Raw genomic sequence first — 8,696 nt, 5'->3', positions numbered from 1 at the left:
GCTGCACATCTGTGAAGTCTACCTCTAGATATTCGAAGGGTGTTGCTCCTATCCTCTAGACACCTGGTGGGGGCTGTGGTGCAGACCAAGCATTATTTTTAGCACATGTTATGCATTGTTCACTCGTTGCTTGGCATAATGACGGCAGTTGACTGATGTACTGGTGCTTCTTGAGAAGGGCCTCTAATGCAGTTTTTCCCAGATGAGTGAGTCGATGGTGTTCCTTGACTAGATGCCCTCCAGTTGCTGTTAGAACGAAGATGCGCCCATCTGGCATCATCCACCATCCCTTTTCAGTCAGGGTGGCCCCCTCAGCCATGGCCCATTCCTTTTCCTTTCAGTGTAACTGGGTGGAGGGACTTCTTCCAGGGCTGTCAGAGCCATGGTGAGGGAAGGGGCTCTGTCCATGTCCTCACTGGCTGCGGTCTTGGCTGCCCCATCTGCCAGACGATTTCCCCACGCTATGGGGTCATCTTCTTTCTGGTGTCCCTTACAGTGCAGGATTGCTACTTCCTTTGGAAGACAGACAGCTTCGAGGATTCTCAGTATCTCCTCCTTGTTTTTGATAGCTTCTCCTGCGGCGGGTAGGAGCCCCCTTTCCTTGTAGATGTCTCCATGTATATGTACAGTAGCAAAGACCGGGACTCAGTGTAGATGTTGACTCGCTTGCTGTCACTGAGGGCGAGGGCTCGGACTAAGGCATACAATTCAGCCCATTGAGCTGACCATACAGCTGGTAATGCCTTAGCTTCTAGGACTTCAGTGGTTGTGGTTACTACATAACCCGCTTTCTGGGCACCCTCTTGTAGGTAACTGCTGCCATCACTGAACAGCGTGAGCTCTGGATTCTCATGGCTTTATCCCACAGATCTGGACGGCTCGCATAGACTTCATCAGTCACCCCGGAGCAGTCATGGTCTGGTTCCCCCTCTTCCATGGGGAGAAAGGTTGCTGGATTTAATGTCCTTACTGTTTCAAGGGTGACCCACGGGTTTTCACAGAGGAGCCCTTGGTATTGTGCTAGCCAAGAGTTGGAAAGGAAGCGGTGTCCCTGTGAGGGACACAACTGCATGAGAGACCTTGACGTTAAGTTCTTGCCCCAGGTGAGTCTGTCCACCTCCTTGATGAGTAGGACTGTGGCTGCCAGCACCCTGAGGCACGGTGGCCATCCCGTTGCCATGGGGTCCAGCTTCTTTGACAGGTATGCAACTGGCTGTCGCCAGGGTCCAACAGTCTGGGTGAGTACCCCGAGCGCTATTTTTTCCTTTTCAGTCCAGGCGGGGGTTCTCGATCTGGTCCCCCTAAGAGATCGTAAAGGGGTCTTGCTATTGCTGAGAACCCAGGGATCCAGCTGCGGCAGAGTCCTGCAGCCCCTGGAATTCTCGTAGGCCCCTTTGTGTCTGGGGCTGTGTCAGGGAGATGGTGATTCTTTTCCTCTCTGACCCTAGTTGTCTTCACCCTTGGGTGAGGAGGAAACCAAGGTATCAGACCTGTTGTTGGCAGATTTCTGCCTTCTTCCATGAGGCTCGGTATCCCGGGTCTGACAGGACCTGTAGGAGGGTCTTGGTGCCTTTTGTGCAGACTTTTTGTGTGTCACAGGCGAGGAGGAGTTCATCCACATTTTTTTTTTTTTTCTGAGCCACTTAGGTGCCCCTAGGGGTTGCTTTTGAAACACACAGCTTCTGGGATATTCCCCCCATCCCACCCATTTTGATTCAGTGGGTTTGCAGAGGCCGGATAGTATTACACCCAGTGCTCATCACAACACGTGCCCTCCATAATACCCATCACCTGGTGGCCCCAAACCCCAAATAGTTGCCTTTTTAACAAGGTCCTCTCAGGTGACTCTTATAAAGGAGGTTTGGAAACAACGTCTAAACCTTGCTGTTCAGAGTGCCGCCAGGGGACCAGCAGGATCTGTGTCACCTGGGGTATCTCGTTTAAATCGCCCATGTCAGCCCTACCCCAGACAGACAACCGGAATCTGCCTTTGAACAGTGTAGTAGCTTGGCTTTTGATCTGACGTCTTCTCTGTTTTTATTTTAGTAGGGTTCCTCCCCCGACTTCCTTGGCCCAGTCCTCTCCAGAAGAGCCAGTGTCCCCTGCCTCTCCCTACCTGAGACCTGTCCCATCCCTGGGGGATGCTCACCCCAACCTCCCACCACCCAGAGATGACAGGGAAAGGTGCTCTGTGAAGCTAAAGAACCTAAACAGCTGGAGATCTTGCCTTGTTAGAGAAGGCCGACTTGACTCCCAGGTCCTCCGACCTCCGCAAATTCCAGACCCCCAGGCCTGTCTCATGATCTCAATTTTGGTTGCTCTGCTTTGTCTCCATCAAGTGTTCTGAAGTATTTCACACATGACTGGGCTCAGGCAATTTGGCCAGACCTGTTCAGAGACCCCATCTCCTCTTGCCTTGGGTTCAGTGGGAGGCTAGTGTGTCCGGTGGGCTCAGAGGTTATCTGAGCCCCAAGTTTGCAGAGTACATCCCAGCCCAGGAGGGGGATGGGGCAACCAGGCAGATAAAGGAATTCATGTCGGACCTTGTGGCCCCCGAGTTCACACTGGTGAGCCTAGAAAAAGGGCTGCTGTATTGCCTGCATCCCGGTGGCCCCAAGGATGGTTGTAGTCCTTTTGCTGAAAGGGGCCACTGGGGAGGTGACAACAGAGTGCTCGGCCCCAGTATCAACCATAAAAGTCCCTGGTTGGCCCCCACCTTCATTTTGACCATGAGCTCCTGGGGGCCAAGGAGGAAAGAGCCTGGTCCCCCTCAGTCTGAGTCCATTCCCGCAAGGCCTATGAGGTCCTCCCCTCAGGGGTTCTTCCTTGTAGTGGCTGGGCTTCTGAGCCTTTCCCCGGTTGGGACATTCGTTTTTCCAATGCCCTTTCTCCTTACAGTAGGCACATTGATCCCTTGCCAAGGGGGTTCTGGGTCTCCCCCTTTCGTTGGTTGGGATCTCCCTGCCTTTGTGTCATCCTTTTCTTTCAGGGTGGCGGCAAGGAGACTGACTTTCTTTTTCATCTTTCTGTCGGCTTCCCTTCCGGCTGCGACCTCCCTGTTCATGTAGACCTTATTGGCAATCTGTTAGCTGGGTGATGTTCATCCCAGCGAAACCCTCTAGTTTCTGAAGTTTCTTTTTTCTGATGTCTGGGGCGGCCTGAGCCACGAAGGAGGAGTTTACCATCTGTTGGCTTTCCTGTGCCTTGGGGTCAAATGGAGTGTATATCCTGTAGGCTTCACACAGTCTGTCGTAGTAGTCCCCAGGGGACTCCCCTGGTTGTTGAGTGACCGAGGATACCTTAGTCATGTTCATGGGTTTCTTAGCTCGTCCAAGTACTGCTGTGCACCTTTCATTATTCTCCTCCTTTCCTCTGTGTTAAACAGGGTGCAGAGTAACTGTTGGCAGTCTTCCCAGGTTGGCCAATGAGTCTGGAAGACGGATTCTATGAGGTCTTTCCAATTGTGGAGGTCAGTGGTGGAGAAGGGCTGATAATATATCATGGAACAGCTGGGTTGGACCATCCTGTCTTCATCGCACCTCTTGGGTTCCCCTGTCTCTCATACCAGCATTTGGAGGGCGCTTATGTCCAGCCTGGGGTGCAGCCTGGCTGCTGATCCTGGATAAAGTGGATCCTTTGGGCCTGGGGGCACTGGTGAAACCGACGGCAGCGGAGCATCTGGAACTGAAGGGCTAGGTGTAGACGGTCTTGGGGGTATGTATGGTGGGGGCAGGTTCGGTTCGTAAAATAAAGATGTCCTATATACAGGACATGACAAATTTTCCTCGGGATCTCCGGCTAGGATTTGTGGAGACTGGGGCTTTTGCTGATTTTCTTTAGATCGCTTGGATGAGGCAATTAAGATCCTGGCCTGTGCCTGCCTATTGCAAGCGAATTGTACCCAGTGGGGGAAGGGCCTGAGCAATTCCTAGCCAGGAGTCAATGTACGGAAACTGGTTAGGGTGTCCTGGTTCTCCTGTCACATAGGGTTCTCAACTTGCCAGGGTTCATCCTGACTCCGTAGTCTCCCGAAAACTCCTTCTTGAAATTTTGGATCATGGTCTCTAGAACAGTAGGTTTACTCTGCCCTGACCCCATGGTGATGTCCCCGTGCGCGGTGGCACAGAGACAGACAAAGGAGGGGTGCCTCCTGAGATGAGGAGACCAATCGGATGCCCGTCCGGCCATGTCCCGAAGGAACTTAGGTGAAGCATAGCCGTAGTGGTCTCAGCATTGTGACTTATGATCGGAAACTATTCCGATGCCACCACAGACCGTATGCCATTCACCACAGAATTGCAGATGGGCCCACTCAGACTCTGTAGGTTCTGGGGACCTTAAGGGTGCCCGCCTGTGGAGTCACAGAATCAGTCCGCTTGAGCAAGCCAGGTCGGACTGCACACTCACTCACACATTCACACTCCAGAAGTTATTACATTCCCTCCCTGGGAATCCCTACCTGGGAGACCTCTAAGAGGTCTCTGGGAGGTGATCAGGCTCCCCTTCCACCCCAATGGGGGTGGGTCTGTCTAGGTCCTGGGCCCCAGGCCCTACCAGAATCCAACATCGGGAGCAGGGTCCTCACCTGCCAAGTCTCCTCAAGTCTGGCGGGAACAGCGGAGCGGGGTCGGCCCGAGGTGACCGGGGTGGGAGACTGCCAAAAATTAGGTAGGGTGCGCCTTCTCCCTTACAATCCCTCATCCCATCACCGCCCTGCTGTTGCCCCCAAACTGGTGGCAACAATGGGCCAGCGCTGTTGGGCTTCCCAGTCAGGGAAACAGATGTTACGGAACCTGGACTGGATCGCCCGACGGAAGAACCAAGTGGCACTCAGAGATCTTAGAGGATAGGAGCTTTATTTAATGCCGGTGGGCTCAGAGGAGAGTGGCCTCCAAAGGTCTGAGTCCTGAGCACAAACAAAGGGGGCAATTTATACACTTCTACTTCCACATACTTGGCACTTTTGGCACGTGCATGAAGCAGGGCAGGGAGAACAATCTGGAAGAGCCCCGGGGCAAGGACTGGGACTCTCTCGCTGGCTCGGTTGTCCATCTTAGGACACAGATTTTCCTTATCAATCTCTATATCCAACATGGGGCTCAAACTCATGATCATGAGATCAAGAGACACATGGTCCACCGACTGAGTCAGCTGGGCATCCCAAGAATATATTATAATGCAAATAAGCAACAAAGTTTTTTTTTTACCCAAAATCTATCAAGACTTCCTTTAAAACAGAAAAGATTATTGATTTCTGAGAGACAATGTTGCAGAAAAGTGGAAATACATTTCAATTAAATGTCACTGTGAGCACTAACTAAGCAGAAAATAAGGAACGTAGGTTCATATTTTCCATCATACTCAGAAACAAGTCCAGATAGAGTATACACAGCAGTGTGCAAGGCTCACGACATTAGAAAATGATGTGAGAAATTGTCTTCACCTCCTTCCTATAGGAAAACATCCTCCTTAAATAAGTTGCAAAAATCAATAAACATCAAGGAAAGATGACCAAACATAGCCGTGCTGATATTGAGCACATCTGTTGATCAAAAACCACCGTGAAGTGTTGGAAACTCAAGCCACGGGCTGTGAGAACTACTTGCTGCAGACACAGATGATAAGAGACAAGCCCCCAAACATCACGCAGGACAACACCACCCCTTGAGGGCACAGGCAGAGTCAGCTCAATGTCACACCCTTGAGGCTGCCGAGGGAGCCCAGCACCACAGGAGAGCATGCAGGGTACATCCCTGTGTGCTGTGGACATCTGTCGACGTCGGCAGCAATAGCAGAGACCTCAAGATTTGTTTTCCGACTTCTTTTCCTACAAGCCTGCCAAGCTTGTGATATACTGTTGTTAAGATTTTTACATTAGCAAGGTACTTACTGCCAGGGATTGAATCAATATGGATACAAGTCAGATGTCAAAACGAGAATTCAGAATAATGATTATAAAGATACTAGCAGGGCTTGAAAAACACATAGAAGACACTAGAGAATCCCTTTCTGGAGAAATACAATAACTAAAATCTAATCAGGTCAAAATCTACAAGGATATGACTGAGATGCAACCAAAAATGGAGACTCTAACTGATAGGATAAGTGAAGCAGAAGAGAGAGTCAGTGATATAGAAGATAAAATGAGGGAGAATAAAGGAACTGAGAAAAAGAGATAAACAACTACTGGATCAGGAGGGGAGAATTCGAGAGATAAGTGATACCATAAAGCAAGACAATATTAGAGTAATTGGGATCCCAGAGGAAGAGGAAAGAGAGAGTGAGGGGAGCAGAAGGTATATTTAAGCAAATTATAGCTGAGAACTTCCCTGATCTGGGGAATGAAACAGGCATTCAAGTCCAGGAGACATAGAGAATCCCCCTCAAGATCAATAAAAATAGGTGAACACCTCGACATATGATAGTGAAGCTTGCAAATTTCAGAGACAAAGAGAAAACCCTGAAAGCAACTTGAGGCAAGAGTTCCTTAACCTAAAAGAGTAGAAACATAAGGCTGGCAGCAGACCTGTCCACAGAGACCTGGCAGGACAGAAAGGACTGGCATGATATATTCAGGGTACAAAATGAGAAAAATATGCAGCCAAGAATACTTTATCCCGGAAGGCTGTCATTTAAAATAGAAGGAAGGATAAAGAGCTTCCAGCACAAACAGAAACTAAAAGAATTTATGATCACAAAACCAACCCTGCAAGAAACAATAAAGGGAATCTTTAGTGACGAGAGAGCCTAAAAATATAAAGATCAGAAAAGAACAGAGACAACATAGAGAAACAGTGACTTTACAGGTAATACAATGGCACTAAAATCATATTTTTCAATGGTTACTCTGAATGTAAATAGGCTAAATGCTATAATCAAAAGATATAGGTATTAGACTGGATAAAAAAGCAGCACCCATTGATATGCTGTCTACAAGAGACTCATTTTAACCCAAAGACACGAGCAGATTGAAAGTGAGGGGGTGGAGAACAATTTATCATGTGAATGGACATCAAAAGAAAGCTGGAGTAGCAATACTAATATCAGAAAAATTAGATTTTAAACCAAACACTTTAATAAAAGATGATGAAGGATACTATATCATAGTTAAAGGGTCTATCAAACAAGAAAATCTAACAATTGTAAATATATATGCCCCCAACTTGGAAACAGCCATTATGTAAACCAATTAATAACAAAATTAAAGAAAGAATTTGATAATAATACAATAATACTAGGAGATTTAACACCCCATTCAGAGCAATGGAGAGATCATCTAAGCAGAAGATCAACAAGGAAACAAGGGCTTTGAACAAAACACTGAACCAGATGGACTTCACAGATATAGCCAGAGCATTCCACCCTAAAGCAACAGAATACACATTCTTCTCCAGTGCACATGGAACATTCTCCAGCATAGATCACACGCTGGATCACAAATCAGGTCTCGACCATTACCAAAAGTTTGGGATTATTCCCTGCATCTTTTCAGGCCACAATGCTTTGAAATTTGAACTCAATCACAAGACAAAATTTGGAAGGAACACAAATAGATGGAAGTTAAAGAGCATCCTGAAAAAGAATGAATGGGTCCACAAGGAAATGAAAGAAATATGAAAAAAATTAATGGATACAAGTGAAAACAGAACTCTTCAAAACCCCTGGGATGCAGCAAAGGCAGTCCTAAGAGGGAAGTATATAGCAATACAAGCCTTTCTGAAGAAATAAGAAAAGTCTCAAATACACAACCTAACCTTCCACCTAACTGAGCTGGAGAAAGAACAGCAAACAAAGCCTAAATCCAGTCGGGGAAGAGATAGGAAAAAGATTAGAGCAGAAATCAATGAACTAGAAACCAAAAGAACAGTACAACAGGTCAACAAAACTAGGAGCTAGTTCTCTGAAAGAATTAACAAATCGATCAGCCCCTAGCTAGACATATCAAAAAGAAGAGAGAAAGGACCCAAGTCAATAAAATCATAAATGAAAGAGGAGAGAGCATAACCTCTACCGAAGAAATACAAACAACTCTAAGAACATATTATGAGCAAATATATGCCAATAAATTAGGCAATCTGGAAGAAATGGATGCATAGAAACTACCAAAACTGAAACAGGAAGAATAGAAATCCCGAACAGATCCATAACCAGCAAAGAAATTGAAGCAATAATTAAAAATGTCTCAACAAACGAGAGTCGAGGACCAGATGGCCTCCCACGGGAATTCTACCAAACATTTAAAGAAGAATGAATACCTATTCTTCTGAAGATGTTCCAAAAAATAGAAATGGAAGGAAAGCTCCCAAAATCATTCTAGGAGGCCAGCATTACCTTGATCCTAAAACCAGACAAAGACCCTACCAAAAAGAATTACACACCAATATCCCTGATGAACATGGATGCAAAAATTATCACCAAGATACTAGCCATTGGATCCAAGAACCCATTAAAAGGATTATTCACCATGACCAAGTGGGATTTATTCCCGGGCTGCAAAGTTGGTTCAAGATCCACAAATCAATCAATGAGATACATCACATTAATGAAAGAAAGGACAAGATCCATAGGATCCTCCCAAGAGATGCAGAAAAAGCATTGAACAAAGTACAGTATCCTTTCTTGATGAAAACTCTCTGCAGAGTAGGAATATAGGGTACATACCTCAATATCCTAAAAGTCATCTACAAAAAGCCTAT

This window comes from Callorhinus ursinus, unplaced genomic scaffold (assembly GCF_003265705.2).
Source record: "Callorhinus ursinus isolate GAN/ISIS: 27379988/994484 unplaced genomic scaffold, GSC_fseal_2.0 scaffold51, whole genome shotgun sequence".
Taxonomy (NCBI): Eukaryota; Metazoa; Chordata; class Mammalia; order Carnivora; family Otariidae; genus Callorhinus; species Callorhinus ursinus.
The sequence above is the reverse complement of the archived record's forward strand: the minus strand, read 5'-3'. Positions refer to the sequence as shown.